Below are 19,035 nucleotides of genomic sequence, written 5' to 3'. Positions count from 1 at the left end.
AGTAAAACTCTCAAAGGAGGCTCTGAAATTGGATGTAGGCCAAAATTTTGGAGTGTGTTGTAGTCGCTACAACACTTGGCAACACACTAGTAGAACTCCGGCTTCTCTATTTTGGTTCAATGTCAGCACAGGGCCTTGTTCTTTTGGGGATTATTGAATCACTATGTGGGCTACTTCGGTTTCCCCACTTACCCCATGGAAACACATGGTTCACCTTTTTCCAACTCAGTCAAACACAATCAAAAGTTTAGCTTGATCACAGTGTTTCGAAATCAGGAAGGGTAGTTTAGCTCACAAGTTGAAGATTTTCAGAGTATAAGTTTTCATCTCTAGTGTTGCTCCACTGCTAGCAGGCCTAGACAGTACCCCGATGGAGTCATGTAGGAACACACGCATTGCTCCACTGCCAACGAGCCTGGTCAGTACCTCGGTGGAGTTGCATGCTTCACCTCTCTACGTAGGAAGCCTTTCCCTTCTTTCGCCTTTGTATTTTTTAAGAGGACTGTGCATAGGCACTTATTTGTTTTTGGGGCGGAAGAGGGATCCCGACCTATTGAGAGTAGAAGAGGTTGTTCCTTCAAAGAAGCATGTAAGACCTCTGACATAGGTTTTCTCATTTATATTTTCCCCTTCTCCATTTTTACTAGTTGGCTAGGTTTGAACACACAGAGAAAAGGGCTGAGTACAGGTGCGGGGCTTCTTAGTGTGGACATAGGTTCATGGTTGGACCAAAAATTCCCTTGTAGAGGACTCATATTTTATGTCTTCATCGGTGGAAGGTTACAACCAAGCACAGAGAAGATGAACATAATATTGGCCAAGTTCTATAGTGTCACAAGTATCTTCTTATCTCAACCACATACTCATTCAAAATCCAGAAAGCAGTAGATGGCAGCACTTATTTCTGGAAACAAAAATAGTAAGGTATTAAGCAACTCAAACAAATGAAAACAAAAATAGTAAGCAAGGAAAACAAAATGAAAAGAAAGAAGGTAAGCAAGGCAAAATTGAAAACAACAAGCAGTAAGAAGACTATGTACATGTTACGAGGCACGGCCCGACCTACTGGAAGTAATGCTTGAGATCTTGGTCATTGATGGGAAGGTTTTCAATCCTCCCGTCAAGTGATTGCAGGAAGTATGCGTGTGGGCCAAGCTTCTCATGGATTGTGTACGGACCAATCCACAAGGATTGAAACTTCGTATGCTTGCCTTTGTCTTCATGGGACTTATCCCATTTCAAAATCTAGTCACCAACATCAAAATTAGCTTTCCCTACAGAAATCTTGTCGAACCATCTCTTGATACAGTTCTGGTAGAGTGAAAATTTTTCTTTTGCTTTCATCCTTTCTTCTTGAAGCTTGTGGAGTGTATCCATCCTATGTTGAACTAACTAGAAAGGTTTGCCTTGGGATTCTTGGGATAGCTGGAGTGCAGGAAAGTAGATATTAGGTGGAAGGATGAATTATTTACCATAGACAAGGAAGTACGGTGAGGTATTCATAGAAGGTTTGGGTGTTACGCGGTCAACCCATATTTCATTCGTTAGAGCGGTATGCCAGTTGCGGTGCTAAGAGAAAAAAATATTTTTGATTATGTGGATGAGGTTTTTATTCATGGATTTATCTAGACCATTTCCTTACGGGTAGTAGTTGGATGAGTGTTTCAACACAATACCATTTTGTAATGCAAAATCATAAAGTTTTAAAGATGAAAAGTACGTTGCATTATCAAAAACAAGTGATATCGAGATGTCAAAGTGTGAGATGATGTTCTGCTGGAGGAAGCTGGTGACCTCTTGGTCGCTCACTTGTTTGAGCAGAACCGCTTCTGTCCACCACATGAATTAATCAATTGTTGTTAGAATGTAGTGTTGTTGTTTTGATGAATGTGGGAAAATCTCCCCAATGATGTCTAGGCCCCATTGTTGGAATCGTTCAGTCACTGTAACAAGGTGCAGTGGGGTTGCTGACCTTCATATTCTGTCAGCACATTGCTGATAGACTAGGCACTTGTGGGCATAAGCACGTGCATCCTTGAATAACGGGGGCCAATAGAAACTGGCTCGCATAACTTTGTGCGCAGTGGTGTTTCCCACAAAGTAACCCCTTGCGGGTCCGTCATGCAAATATTGTAATACCTTCTCTGATTCCTATTCCTCCAGGCACCTAAGCAAAACTCTATTGCTGTGATTTTGGTAAAGAACTCTATGCACTGACTGATATGCTAACTCTTTGAGGAGAAATTCCCTCTTCTGACTAATGGAAAAGTGAGAGGGTATGGTGTCATGATCAAGGTACTGGTGCACATCTACATACCAAGAGGTTCCATCTTCAGTGGATGTTTCTCACCTTATGTCATACATCTCAACTTCCTTCTCCCAACAGACAAGCTCTTCTTCACTCTTCGAGGCGTGTACTACTTTGGCTGTGAGTCTGTAGAGCCCATGTCCATTGATTGTGTGAACCAACTTGATTTCAAGATGATACTCTTGCAAGCCTATCATCTAGTTCGCACGTCGTTCACCCATTTCTTATTGTAAAACCAATGTGCGGACTGTTGGGTGAGGGACGTAGAATATGCAGTGGTTCTTTAGCAAGTAGGGCCTGAAGTGATTCACTGCCTTGTAAATTGCATATACTTTCTTGTCAATAGTGGGGGAGTTGAGTTCTGGTCTCTGCATGCTTACGCTCATGAAGGAGATGGGAAGTTCATTATTCATCTCGTCCTTCTGAGTGAGTACTGCAGTGAGCGAATTATCGGAGGCGAAGTTGTATAGTAGGAAATCCTTCTTGAAGTCTGGGTTGTAGAGTGCAGGTGCTTCTGCAATAGCCTGCTTGATCTGAGCGAATGCATACTTTTCCCTCTTGCCCCAGCTGTAGACCACATATTTCTTGATCATTTCCTGTATGGGATTGACAATCTGCACATAATCCGAGATGAACTTCTGGAGGAAGTTTATCTTGCCCAAGAAGGACTGCATGGCTTTCTTGTTGGCTAGGTGAAGGATTTGAGTAATAGTCCTAACCCAGTCTAGATCCACCTTGATCTCACTTTTGGAAACAATGTGTCTCATAAGGTTCCCCTCAAACACTATGAATACATTCTTCTTGGGATTCAAGTAAATCCCGTATTTCCGACATCACTCAAAAATTTTCTTCAGATGGTGTATGTGGTCCTCACATCTTCTTGAGAACATGGTCACATCATCAAGGTATAACACTACGCTTTGTTTGATGAGTCCACCAAAAACGATGTCCATGGCGTGCTGAAAGGTTGCATCTACATTTACATGCCCAAATGACATTTGTATGTAAGCGAACGTACCCCACTTGGTATGGAAGGTAGTCTTTAGTATGTCAAGTTCCGCTACTAGAACCTGATTGTATCCTGAAAAACCATCGAATAGGGAAAACATCTGTGGCCCAGATATTATTTGCAGAATGTGGTCCATAGATGGCACGGGGTAGTTTTCTTTGTTCGAGGCACAGTTCACTTTTCAGAAATAAGCACACAAGTGGATTTCCATGCAATTATTGCATACAAGAACAAGGTTTGAAACCCACGTGGAATGACGAACTTTGTATATGATCCATGCATCCAACAGATTGGTAATCTCTTTCTTATGAGGGTTTCAAGTGACGGGTGTAATTTCCTTAGCTTCTGTTGATATGGCTTAATCCCTTCTTTGATCGGAATGATGTGTTGGATTATCCACGTGTCATAAGTTTTTAGAACATCGTATGTCCATGTGAACACATCTCGGTTCTATTTGAATAGGTGGACAAAGGCTTGCCACTCTTTTTGTGTATAACACGTGCTGATATTGACAAACTTCTGATCTTGTTCTGTTCCCAAGTTGATCAGTTCATGCGTCATGGTGGAGCTATGGGTTTTGTTGTTCCTCGGCCCCTGAAAATGTTCTTGCAAGTCATAAAGATTTTCCAAAGATGTTACACCCTTTGTGATAAGGTGGCCTTTCCTATTACCAGCATCTACTCGCAAAGAGCGCTCATGCTCATCGTCATCTATCACTGCATCTTTGAAGACATCAACATTGGATGTGAAATGCAGTATCTGTTGATCATCATTAAACACACGTAAGTTAGTTATGTTATCCGGGATAAATGGTTTATACAAAATTTCAATAGTAAATCTATCCCTAATCAGTGACATTCTTGAATTTTCTTTGCCAAAGCATTGGCAGTTGCATTACGCGTACGTAGTACATCAGTGATATTAAATTCTTGGAAGTTAGAGATCAGTTTCCATATCTCTTGAGATGCGGTGACAAACAGTGAATGGTGTTACGTACCCACCGTACCACTATCTCTAAATCACCTACCACTTTGAGCGCCACCACATTGACGTTGATAGATTTATGCAAGCCCAACACAAGTGCTTCATACTCAACAACGTTGTTGATGCACTCAAACTCCAAGCGACTTGAAACCAGATGGTTCCTGTTATATGGGTCAATCAAGACACTTTCGGCTCCTAGCCATCCTGTTTCTTTGATCTGTCAAAGTACATGGCCCACAACTTGTTTGTACGCGGACCGTTTGACGTGCTTGTACTACTGCTACTGCTATTATTGGCACAATGTACTGTACATGTTTCATTACCATCAGTTGGGCAAGGAAGGAGTCCCAACTGCATGTTTGGTGGGGTTGGAGCTGGCCGTGCAGGATAACACCCCAAAGTTGCTTCCAGGAGGTAGTTTCCAAACATGAATTATGCGAAGGCCAATGGTTCGTTCTCACCATTGAGGGGAGTGACATTGTGCTTCATATACCTCTCGGATACCACCCGAATTTGATTATTTTTTCCCTTGTACGAAAGCCACATGTGCGACCAGTTTGTAGCAAAATATCTGTTCAACTTGTTGGACCAGTCTCTGTTGAGTAGTAGACCGTATGCTTCTAGTATCTCCACAACAACTATGTTGATGCATTGGTAGACTTGACTTTCATGAGATAGTCGGATGATCACATCTTGGAGTTCACCAATGGCTAGTACAGATGTATTATCTCTATTATGTACTTTGTTTATTCTCCTTTACAACTGCCTATCTCCTGCTCTTCCTCTTCAATTCTAGTTCACTATTGGTCCTCTTCCTCTTCTTTATTTTCCAGGCAAATCATGAACTAGGTCTCATGAAGTTCAATCAACTAACAATTACATCATCCAAAAATGCATATTTTTATAGACATAACTCGTTGACTGTTTGTACTTCAATGCAGGTATTTGAAGTGGTTTTGTTTGTCTTTCCATCTTCACGTAATCCATTCATTTCAAATCCTTATCAGTGTTGTTGTCTTTTATTGAAAATTGAATCGACATTTGAAGTGGAAATAAAAAATTTATCAAATGATGTGTAACTTCTAGATTACTTGCCAATAGTTTTCCTTCATTATTGGTTGGTCAAGGTGTTTTCACTCCTATATGTGAGCATAATGACTCACTTTTTCCAGCACTCCAATATAAACATATTCTTCTCACCTCAATTTTAATCTGAAAAGGGAGGTTTGGGTTGCTCTCAATTTGGGTCAGACCTTTTCCACATACTTTCTCTTGGTACAAATTCAAATTTGAAACATGCTACGAGATTTTCTTTTAAACATTGATATAGCTACATAGGATTTCAAATCATCAAATGTAGTGCTTTGCTTAAGCCTTTGAGCTTGTCCTACTGAACTAGCTTTACTTCAGGGTCACTCCCTATGCATGATTTAAGACATATATCACTCCATTGCAGAGAACAACACCTACTACAAGTGTTGGTATTTATGGCAACATGTATCATGGACCTTTGTTACATTGTAGATTGCCCTGAGAGATGTCTTGCTTGCAAAGGTACTGGACTACTTTCATCATCTATTGTATTAATAAAATACTTTGATCTTGTTTCTTTTCCCTGAGAGATGTCAAGTTAATTGCAAAGGCGTTGGACTACTTCCATCATATATTGTATTCATTGAAGTACCCAATCTTATTTATTTTCCCTGAGATATGTCTTGAATACAAAAAAATTCATTACTAGCTCTCAACTTCCTTGGCACCTGAGAATGACCATATATAGCCATATTGAATTGACCAGTTTTACATTGACAAAGGTCTTCAAAATTTGGTTTATATTTGTTCCATGGGTAAGTGATAATTAACAGATTGAATCCTCAAACACTTTGTCTCTAGATTGATTGGGATATTGAGCACAATTAAAAGAAAAAATGAACTCATTTGCTGAGTTGGTATTTCCACAGGTTATCATAACGCGTTGCTTAGGTGCATTGATGGTTCAACTCTTGTTGGTATTGATCCATTATTCTTATGCAACTTTCAGACTTGAGTGTCTCCCTCATTTCTTTGTGTAGGAGGAGGAGACTCACTTGCAATTTGCTCAATGATCCATTGACAATTACCTCAATCATTGTCATATTTAAACAACACTCAATGCTTACCAAATAATCTATTGGAATTTTAAAAAGGTTGTGGAACAACTGTTGATTTGAGAGCCAAATCCATATGAACTACTTTTTGAAACTTCATCTTGACATCAATTTGAGGCTTCACACTAATGAAATGGACTCTGTCCTTGGTCATCTTTATATACCTCACTATAATTATACTCAAAGTTATGGAATAGATATTTTGTGAGGTCATAGGTGGAAAGACTATTGAGGGTTTTGTCATACTTACTTCCAATGAAAAATTCAAAAAAGGATTAAAGACCAACTTCATTAGTCTACCTCATCCAAACATAGGAGAATCTGTTGAGTTTAAAAGAAAGGTTGCTACAGGTCCTACACATGCTAACTTGGACTGGAACTTGTCTATGTCTCAAATTGAAACTTTTGAGACTGAGATTGATTATCTCTATCAAGATGAGGATGATAAGCATAAGCATCAGCATCATGAGAATGTTACCAGTGCCATTGTGGCCTTGTTCTTGCTAACTAACCTTTCACATCAATGCAAAATACGACATCAATGCCAAAACCTTCAACAATTACATCTGTAATAAGCACTTTTGTCCAATTAAAACATCAACTTGTCATTATTAAGCAAGATGTAACATTATAAGAAACTTGGTGGTGAATTTGTGCAAAGATGTGTAGTTTGGGGCATCCAAATAATGAGTGTCTATGAATTCAAGTTAAAGAGATTGGAAGAAAGAAGATATTGTGCACCAACTCATCAAGGAAATGGAAATAGAAATTGGGCATTATCACCTCGCATATGTATATTTTATATTTTGTTTTGGAAATATTTATCTTATTTAAAATTAGATAACATTCAACATGTTATAATAATATTATTTAATTTAACTAAACATTTTTTAATAAAATTATTTTAACATTTTTATTTTTTCAATTATGTAAAATTATAATTTTTATTTATTAATAATATTTTTTTATTTATACATTTCAAAAAAATATATAATTATTCAAAAAGTAAAAATAGTTTTTAATCCACATATATATATATATATATATATATATATATATATATATAGATATAATAATGTTCAGAATATTTGCATAGAAAATAATATGTGTGCAAATAATAAATTTATAATCAACAAGGGAAGCTGCGAGGCAGCAAGTCCCTGCATGAAAAAGGCTATGGAGGACAGCAGAGAAAAGCAGAGAAAATTCATCTACGGGTTTGCCAGTGTCTATCTAGTTCTATCCAAGGTACAAATAAAAACAAAAGCAAGTTGTTTGTAGTTGCTTGTAATCATGGAACATCGTTGATGATCATTGATTATCGCATGGAGTTGTGGAATAATGTTGTCTAGATTTATTTTAGTGGTGAAGAAATTGTTGCCAAATTCGCCAGCGTTCTGTTCTGTAAATTTTCCAGCAAGGACGAGAGAGACGCAGTGCTAAGCCGTTGATATCGTTGCCATTGTTGATTGTGGAGAGCTGTGTTACATTGGTTACCTGAACTGTCCGCTGATTAAGAAAAACTCGAGCAGGCAGGCGATGCTTCCCCTACAGTTCTATGACTAAGATGAGCAGAAGACGATGCAGAGATCATAACATTCGAGCTGTTGTTGTGGGTCGTGTCCCACATTGTGGATATGTGTCATCTGCAAGGTACAAGCTACCTCGGCACCTCTCTATATCAGTGAATTCGGGATTTATCAGATTGCGCATAACACCGCCGGCACCTGCACCTGCACCTGCATGAAGAAGGCTATGGAGGACTTCTGCATGGAGAAAATGTAGTTTCTCAACGACCAATCCTGAACGTATTAAAGCAAAATGGAAAATTCTGAAGGAAACAGATAATGCCTATCTTAAGCAGGTTGGATTATTTCTTGGGTGTTACATTTTATTCAATGGCTGTGCCTCTTTTGTTTCTTAAATATACATTATTTTGCATACATGATTAGGTTTGTTTTTGTGCAGTGGTTTAAATCACAAAAGGGAAAGAATCTCATTCGCATTCTACCTCCACATTACACTGTTGTCATGCAGAAATGTAAGTTGTAACGTTGTTGAATTAAGAATTCAAATTGTAATTTAAAAAACTGTATTTTTCCTCCCTGACACAACAATTTGCAATTTCACCCCATTGTAGAAAAAATTCCAGGTCTATCTTGCATTTTTTATATCCATAAAATGGCCCAGTGACTTCCTAAGCTTCCGGTTCTACTGACATTTATCTCTCTAGGCTGGCCTCTTTCACTATTTCTTTCTGCTTGCGCTGTCTTTTGGGAGCCATATGTGTGTCCTGTAACTCATTCATATTGACATCTGCTTTTGGACTAAGATTTGAAAACATGTTACATGAAATCAAAGCATATATGAGATAAGATGCCATAAAGATCCTCTTCGTCTTTTGGAAGTTTGACAGCTGATGAGAGAGCTCATTTGATATGAGTTCTCCCCAGTCGAATGCAGTGCCCTTATGCAAAGAGTAGTATATAACATGCAGAACATACCTAGGCACCTGTGCAATATCCTACTGACCTGCGACTCTAGCAAACAGCCATGCAAATTCCCAATATGGTTATGCTAAACCTGCTACTTCTATGGTGGACGCTTTAACGCCTTCTCAAGACCCACGGGTGGAATTTTTTCATCTGGTAGTGGGCATCAATAATAAGGAGAAGGAAGTGACTCGGAAAGTCATTCTTTACAAAATAACTCACCTTCTTCTGGATGCCTCCTTAGTCATGTTAAATAGACAGTTTACGTCACCCTTACTTGGGAAATGAAGGAATCTGTGGATTGTTCTTTGCAGGTTCATTCATTGGAAATCCAAACTGATTGAAAAATTCAACTGTTCTCACAATGGTATGCAATGTGCATTTTATTTCCACTCATATACTTTTCCAAATATGGATTTTTTATCGAAATTTAGTTGCCTTATTTCAGCCTAATAGAATATTGACTTAAAAGGAACATCTAATCTCCTCCTTTTTTCATGTTTCGATTTCAAATAAAATAAAAAACTAGTCTCAAACAATGTGTGCACTAAGATCTGATAATATTAGGAAATGGTTGCAGTTTTTTGGGGGTTATGGATATCTTGCTACATTATTCGAGTAGACTTATAAATGTTATCCGGCTTCTTTTATTGATAAGGTATTGCTTTTACTATTAATTTTTGATATTGTAGATTAAATATATGATAGTAAATAAGGTTTTCTAATTTGTCTCATTTATATAGGTGGTTAAGTTTCCCCTATCTACTAGTGTGTTTCCAGAAATAAGAGAATAGAAATTAAAGTTACCATCAGTGAAATCCGTGTACTGACCACTGCCCTTTTTCTGACTTTGATTTATAAGTGGAGGGCATTAGAAATTAATTATAATGCCTTATAATTACGTCGGTCAGTGCGCATTGGCTTAAAATGAGTCAAATCAAAAGGAAAACCTACAGAAAACAACGATATCATTAATTGAGGGTTTTCGGGGGATTAATTATTTAAAGTTTTAATTTGCAGTGTAATTTTCTTTTAATTTAAAAACCTTTCACCTCCCTCCCGAGGAAGCTCAGCTGGCCCTACTCTGACATGGAGATCGTCGGTCCACAATGGCACCGCGGGCCAATCCAACGGCGCAGAATAGCAGTCGCTCCAACACACAAATATTGCCTTTTGCATGGATTTCACGTGTCAGTAGCAGTGCATGCATTTCCCACTAGGCCAGAGTAACCGCAATTAAGTGTTATTGCGTTCGAATAGCTCAGTTCAGAGGGAATCGCTCTGGATTTACAGTGACCGCCATTACTGGTAAGCTCGAATTTCACCAACTGCCTTTCTTCCAGCCCCTGTAGTTACGGCCGGTTATTGCCATGTTTCTGCCGCCGGAAGGAACCTCTTTAAAAGCAAGGAGAGGACCTTAGGGATCCGAGGCCCTTCTATTGAGTCAGTGAGAAGGCCTATTCTTGTCCAGCATTAACAACCCAGTTGAGTTTCTCCTGCACAAGGAGGCTGTTAGGGCTCTTGAGATAAATCAAAACGAAGTTGAAATTTCCAATGTGAATAAACATCACGTTATTGACCAGAAAAGTTGGTTGAGGCGGTGTGTGATGAATTATTTGCGTGGACTGGGCTACAATGTAGGCCTCTGCAAATCAAGATGGGAGCACATTGGTGGATTCCCTGCAGGGAATTATGAGTACATAGATGTAATAATTGATGGAGACCGTTTCTTTGTGGACATTGATTTCAGAGCATAGTTTGAGATAGCCAGACCCACAACTGTATTCAATGCCTTATTGCAGGGTTTGCCCAATGTATATGTGGGCAAGGCTGAGAGATTGAAGCAGGTCATTGAGATCATGTGTGACTCTGCCAAGAAATCCCTCAAGAAAATGGGAATGCACCTGCCACCATGGAGGAAGTATAGATACATGCACACCAAATGGTTCGGTCCCTATATGGTGTGAAGGCAGAAACCCATGTCGTCATTGGCAAGGCCAAGGAGAGGATATGTGAAGCTGCAACCAAATTGGGGGCACATTTTCTGGTTGTGGGTAGCCATGGACATGGCAGTTTTGTCAGGTATTAAATTACACTTGTCCTCAACGTTTGTGCTCTTCGGCCTAATTTTGATGATGAATTGCGCTCTTAATTAAGTTGGTGTCAGTGTTATTGACAATTTGCAGTGAAGCCAAGGAATTACGAGGACAACGCAAAGTAGCCAGAATCCGGGGAAAAAGTAGTTACTATGCGGAGTCAAAAAATGAATTCGGCGGGGTAGGAGAGGAGGGAAGCCTGCCATTCTACTCAAGCAGGTAGGGCTCTATGAAGCTTTGGAATAAATGGCAGCCAGCATTTTGCATTGTCAGGTATTGTGCATTCGCTCTACAGTTATCCATAATCAATTTGTATCCCTGTAGCATCCATTACATTGTTGGAAGATATATTCGTTTATTCTTTGAAATAATGTTCAGTTACCTCTGTGTTGTTACGTGATGCTTACAGTTAACATTCCCATTACAGTTAATGGCAGCAAGCATTTTTCATTGTCAGGTATTGTCCATTTGCTCTGCAGTTATCCATAATCAATTTGTATCCCTGTATGTTCGGTTACCTTCGTGTTGTTACGTGATGCTTACAGTTAACATTCCCATTTGCTTAAGTACAAATTTTTGAAATACAAATTCTTTAATTTTACTTAAATCAATGCAATCAGTGATCACTAATGTAAACAGACTTCCATACAGAAAAGGTCAAAAAAATAATGGATCAATTGTGAATGGTGGTTTCAATAATAGCCCAAAATAATGTTGGTAAATTCAATGAATTTAGTGGAAAAACGGTTGCAGTTATCACGATAATATTGTGATATTTTACAAGTTTTTCATAGAATGGGATATGTTAAAAAATGATATTTTGCTGATATTATCTGATATTTTGTATTTTTTGTATTGTTTTTAAAATTGTGGATGTTTTATGGCATTTTTAGTTTAAAATGGCATTTGATCAAAAAACCATACCCTGTTTATTATTGCGTTGTTTTATAGTATAATTATAACTATGCTTGGCATTCTTATAATTTAGAATTGAAGGGGTTTTTGTGCTCAGTAGAATAGAGACCAAGAACTATAATTAATAGTTAAATGCAACAATTTTATTGTTCTTAATTACATGTGCTATATTTCATTTAACTTGAATTACATAAATATCCATTGTCAGCATTCAGAGTTCAAATCCGGCTTCCCACTGAATTAGTATCAAAATGAATTTTAACAGCTCTCTATTTCATTAATGCTACTTGCAATTTCTGTAGACGATTCCTGTCAAAGTCGCCTAGTTCTTCTTCCATTTCTAGACGATGAAGGCTGAACTGGGATTCCTATCAAAGTTTCCTGCGAGAACCGAGCAGCTTCTTCCATTGTGGCATAGCCGAGATAGTCTCAGAGATGGCTTACAAGATGGAAGATATCCTAAATAGACAACGATCCCACCACCCTCGTATGGGCATCTTCATGCAAGGCCTCCTCTCGCCACGCCCATGAGCGCTCCTCTCACCACACTCAACTTCATGCAAGCCACCTGTCTTTCCATATTCATTCATCTTCTTGCAACAACCAAAGTTATGGAATGAAAAAATAATAAACATTAAAAGTTACGGAATTAATGCTAACATTAATTCAATTGTTAGCTTATGGGAAGTAAACGGGAATAAACTAATGAATATACCCTATGTTTTTTCCTCCCCGCCTCGGGAAGAGGCCAAATAAGATGGTGGAAGAGGTTGCAATGTAAAATATTATGAGCTTGATTACAAACTTTGGTTATTGCATATTGTTAAGCAGTTGAACTAATGCTTATGCGCGTCATTCTGATTACTATAGTCCCTGGCCATTGCCAGATGGCAGGGACTAATAATAACGATCAAAATATGATAATACTAATGATCTTGTAGTTTAATATAAATGATGTTGTGATATTATCAGATACTAACAGAAAATGGTGATCGAGATGGGAAAATGAACAGAGAAACGTTGATATTGACTTTACTTGAGTGGGTGAATAAAGTGGTCAGAGAAATGTTGAAATAAAGTGGGTGGAATTATTCTAATAATAAATGGTACTGCTCTTGGAAATTTCTAGGTGGAGGATTTGCCCGATCAAAGAAATGTGTGTACTGCCCGATTAAATTGGGTGAAAATTGGTGATTGAGATGGGAAAATGAACATAGAAACTTGGTATTGACTTGACTTGAGTGGGCGAATAAAGTGGTCAGAGAAATGTCAAAATAAACTCGGTGGAATTTCTAATAATAAATGGTGTTGCTCTTGGAAATTTCTAGGCGGAGGATTTGCCCGATCAAAGAAATGTGTGTACAGCCCGATTAAATAGGGTGCAAATTTCTGCAATAGCAGGAAAATCACAATTTTATCAGATTCCAACCAGGCTTGGAATTTCAAATCCTTTTTGCCTGTCAATCAAAAATTTCATGACGTTTTTGCATTTTTTATGTTTTTTATTTTACATTCTAAGTAAATTTGGGAATTTCAATCTCCCACAACCACTTTCTAAATTGTTTCATAGAGTGCAGGACGCCAACTAAAAACTGCAGCCTCTACCAACTAAAAACTACAACCTCTACTCAATTTAGAGAAATACCTAGTTTTCTCAAATGTTTAGCGCTTTGAATATTTTCCCTACACAAATTGCTAATCGAAAAATTAAATAAATGAATACAAAGGAGTTGTCAATTTCTATTGCTTTGAAACCCCAAAATAAGTGTCTTCAAGTTTTAGGTTAAGGAAATCTTTCTTCGACATGGAAACCGTTGGAACTTGACCCAATGACTACATAATGATTAATTGCCAAATGTTTATTTCAGCTCTGATGTATCATCAACCTAAAGATTGACAAGTCCATAATAAAAGCTAATGCCTTTGACCTTTAACCAGTCAACACTAAACAGTGATGCCCAAAATTTTCTCTCCAATTGAACGTGAAAGAACAATGAATCATTTATGCGAAACTGTGAAACGATAATCAAAACTATATCTAACGATAATCAAACATGTATCTAACTACATATTCATGTTATATCCAAAATAATGGCCGAGACTTTCCAAGAGTAGATCCCTTCACATTTATTCCTAACACGCTTTCATTACTTTATGTAAATAGAGGCTGAGAAATAATAAAAAGATAAATCAAACATTCAATCTATGGAAATACACATTAATAGTCTAGCGAATAAAAGGGAAGTCAAACATTCCAAAGAATTATGCAGGAGAGAAATCTAATAGTTAGGGAAATACTCATCGAGCATACACCTGGTGAATTCGTATAACTTCCCTACTGGGGAGAAAATTATAATTTCCACTTTAGCATCGTAGAGCACCTAGAGCTCATAAGTTTTCTTTAGCAGCCCATTCCTACGCAAGGAGTCAAGGATGCATAGAAGGATGACACTAAACTTATTACATTCCAGATCAAATTGAAACCCAATATTGGTTGATGATAACTAAACAACCTCTTGAACCCCAAAAGTTCAGAATTAGAATCCGATAACAAAAAGGGAAAAATAATACTAATTACAGACGTATATCAACCATCTTCCGTTCATAAGGTTTGGTATCTTAATAAATAGGAGCATAAATACAGTGTTAAAATGTCACAACATTTGGTGTTATCACCAATCTATTGACATAAAATTAATGTAATGTACTGTAATTTATACCAATAGTATAATGAAATGAGGTATCATAATATTCTACTGTAGGCTATTTTTACTGGTGCTTAAGCTATTATAGATTTTGACTATTTAATTTTGAAACTGAAAGTCATTTTGACAGTTTACGATTTATAACACACATCAAACCTGACAGCAAAAAAAAATTCAACCACTGTCAAATACATTTTGAAATCCAAAATACGTCCTATGAGATGTCAAATTCCAGCCTACACACACCTATTTATATATACAGAAAAGTACTGTTGGAAACGCGCACCTATTTATATATACAGGAAAGTACTGTTGAAGACGCGCAACGATATTTTATCTAGTATTATTTAATTATTTTACATTTTCAAGTTTTTAAAAGAAAAAATAAATCTTATTGTTGTATTTTTAACTATATAAATTTTACACCTTAAAAAATTAATAATATATTTAAATTAAAAAATTAATAATATATTTAAATTAAACTAAAACTATGTATTAAAATATAACAACATTTCATTTTATTTTATTTTAAGATTTAAATTTTCTTGCCATAATAATTTGGATTACTTTTCGTATAAGTTTAGATTTCCACTTTCCAATTAACAAATTCAAAGTAACATTTTATCATTAAATTTTATTCTTTTAAATTTTAATATGTTGAATCTTCTTTATTGTTAAATATTAAATAAATAAATTTTTTATAATTTAAAAATATATAATTTTTAATTTTTATTATAATTTAATTAAATTTAAATATTTAATATTTAGCTTTATATTTATATTTGAATTTAGGCTTTTATCATTTATATTGAGATTACTAAGAATTTTTTTATTTTCACATTTAATTTTTCTTGTTTATATGTTTTGCAATAATTTTGATGGAAATTTGTTCATAAGTCGTAAAATAGACCGTCATGGGGTGTAGTCTTGAGTCACTTCGTGATGTGAATGTCACTAGTTCGAAACTTAGGCAAAAATCTAGTCATGCTATGTTAAGTGTTGGTGTTCTAGTCATGTTAAGGGTTGGTGTGGCCTAGGCCAGGTTTAATCCCTGAGAGATTTTGATGGCTTGATGGAAATTTGAATTTCCATGTTACAATTCCAAGGGTCTTGCATTGGTTTCAACATAAGTTTAAATTTCCACTTTCTATATTAAAATTAAATTATATATATATATATATATATATATAGAGAGAGAGAGAGAGAGAGAGAGAGAGAGAGAGAGAGATGATGATGATGATGATGATGGTTAACGTCCACTGAGACCAAATTGGTCTATCAGACCTATAATTTTCTTAGTTTTTAATTGTCTGTCTCCTTGTCTTTCTTGGCGAGATTGGTGTTGTAGCTTTCTTTTTTTTCTCTATGGTCTTCCAACTTCCTTTATCTTGCATCTCCTTCATCTCTTCTGGTTCTTGGGACATTGGTGTCCTTTTGAAGATAGTCGGAGAAGAAGTTTGGTCTAGGAGATCTGCTTTGCTGTTAAATGAAGATTTATTTTGTGCGGTATTTGAATCCTCATAATTGTTGATGCTTGAGGGGTTGTCAAGTTGGGCGGGGCTTTCCCCTTGCTTGTTTTGAGAGTTGTTTCTTTCTTGTCTGATTTCTTGTGATTCAGAGTTTTCTCAAGAGTATTCTTCTTTGATGACAGCGTAGTGTTCTTTTTGTGCTCCTTCCCACCATGTAGATATATATAGATAAACTTATAGACAAAAAGTCTTTTTCAGTGAAATCCTAATATTTTAACTTAATATTTTTAGAATATTATAATATTCAATAATAAGGTTATTAAGGGTTATAAAAAGTTTAACAAAAATTAATTATTTTATTAAATCATCTTATTATAACTTCTTGTTTTAGAGTTTTATTTTATCAAAATAATTTTCCCTTAATTTTTTTGTTCAAAACCCTTTCTAACTTTTTTACCCTAAATAGTATTATTACTTTATATATTTTTATAATACTATTATTTGTTTATCCACTTATTATTTAATACTTATATTAATAATATTAAATCATTAATTCTCTTTAGAATATTATATATAATAATATGCATATTATCTAGTTCACGACTCTAAAATTATTTAATATTTATATAGGATTAAACCCTTAATTCTTTTTAGAATATTCATTAATATGGTTATAAGGAGTTATAAAAATATTTAATTAATTATTTTATTTACTTATTATAACTTTTTATAATATTATTTTATCAAAATTAATTTTCTTTATCTTTTTTGGTCTAAAACTTGTCTATTTTCTGCCCTTAGTCAAACTAGCAGTTACCCTCTAATGGCTAGTTCACAACTCTCTACATTTATTTATCTCATTACGTGGATCTGGTTCTTCATTTTGTCTTGAAGATGAACCAGACTTGCTGGTTCGAAACAATCGACGAGAATATCTCTGATGTGGTTCGAAATGTTCGACGAGAATATATCTGATGTGATTTTTACCGAAAGATTTTGTTATAACTAATTTCAAGCAAATTTGGTTCGAAACAAGTCAACAAGAATCTCTCATGTGATTTTCATGAAAGATTTTGTTATAACTAATTTCAAGCAAATTTGTGGTTTTTTATTGTTTAAAATACATTTTTGAATGCATAAATAGATACAATACCATGAAAAACCTCCTGAGGCACTCAAATTCCACAGTTTGAACAACTTAAACTTGAGTTTCTAAAAAAATCTACCAAATTAACTGAAACAAAAAGCTTTGAAAAAAATTATCTATATATATATATATATATATATATATATATATATATATATAATTATAATATTTGGCACATTTTTTTTTATGTGAAATAAATAAAATTCTATAATCATTAGATGTGTAATATTTAAAGTTAAATATAACTTAATTAAACTTAATATTTAAAATATAATAACGAAAAATGAAATCTCTACTATTTATTCTTATAAGAAAAGTAAAATATTTTTAATTATTTATTTTTCTCCATTATATGAAATGAATATATCTATTTCAATAAAATCAATTCAATATAAATTCCTTTAGAGTATTAAGCCTAATAAAAATATTAATGTTAAAAGAAAAAACTCAATTTTCTCTTTATTGAAAATTTTTGGCTCCTATACTTTATTTATGTCAAATCAATATATGTATTTCCCTCCACTTATATAATTTCAATATACTAATTTTAATAAAATCAAGTTAATATGAGTGACTTCCTCTCCTCCATTCTAATAAAGTTAGTCAACATGAGTAACTCACAAGCATTGATATAGTCTAATAAAAACATTAAAGTTGGAGAAAAATGCTAATTTTCGCTTTGGCTAAGAAATTTCCCCCAAACTTTTTGGTAACACAAGAAAATCCTACTTTTCCTACATCTTCAAACTACTCCAAATCACATATTTTTTTACCACGCTTGCCCCAAAAAATCATGTTGGACTTTCTCACCATCACCAATGCTCATTACTCAAGTTCAATTCCACCATTAACATATATGCTATACTCCGATGCACTCCAAATGCGTGTTTTTTAGATCTCATGCAAATATACTATGACATGCCTTCACACATGCATCTAGCTTGGCACTTACAATGCTCACTTCAACAATTCGAACCTCACCTTCTAGCACATTCAAGTCGAGATCAAAATCATTTTCATTCTCCAGTTTCAAATATAATGTTGTTGAACTTTCTTCGAAGGATAAACTTACAAATTCCACCTTCTCCAAACTAGCATTAAGTTTGTAAGGCGCGAGAATCTCTCACTCATAAGGTAGAGAGAGCTAATTGTCTTCTACGTCATTCTATATGCATCCTTTGACAATCTTTGCAAATTAAATTCATGATTAGACATGCGTTGAATCCTCTTCACAAAATTCTACTATGATATGTACAAAATACTTCACAGGGTTCACTTCATTCAAATTGTCCTAATCCTTGTACTAGATTTCTTTTAAAAATGATAGATTAATCAACAAATCTATTATTAGTTTCAGACTCCACACATATATTGAAACTCTTCGAGTTTAACATCATATTGCACATAGACTCTAAATTTATGTTAATTCTAAATTTTACACAAAGACTAGAATTCTTATATATTCAAACAAAGGTAATTCATGAACATAATTACATGAAATTATATTTCATTTCACAAATGTGTACATACAGTTCTACTCAGAAATATTTGTTCCTCTCTAGAGTTTGATTTCACATTCATTTGGCCATCCTCTTTTCCTCACACTTACTCTATTTTTTATTGTCCATAGGCTTACAAAAGATATAATTTAGAAACATCACAAATTTTTCTAGATTTTAAAATCACTCCATAAATCATTGTTGGCTTTGTGGACCCTGGTCCAAGTTCAGCGTGAGTCAGCCAAACAAATCCCTACACTACTG

This window comes from Pinus tabuliformis, chromosome 2_1, assembly GCF_031772625.1.
Source record: "Pinus tabuliformis cultivar Carrire ecotype Pingquan chromosome 2_1, CPIR1, whole genome shotgun sequence".
NCBI classification, from domain to species: Eukaryota; Viridiplantae; Streptophyta; class Pinopsida; order Pinales; family Pinaceae; genus Pinus; species Pinus tabuliformis.
Note: the sequence above shows the minus strand (reverse complement) of the source record.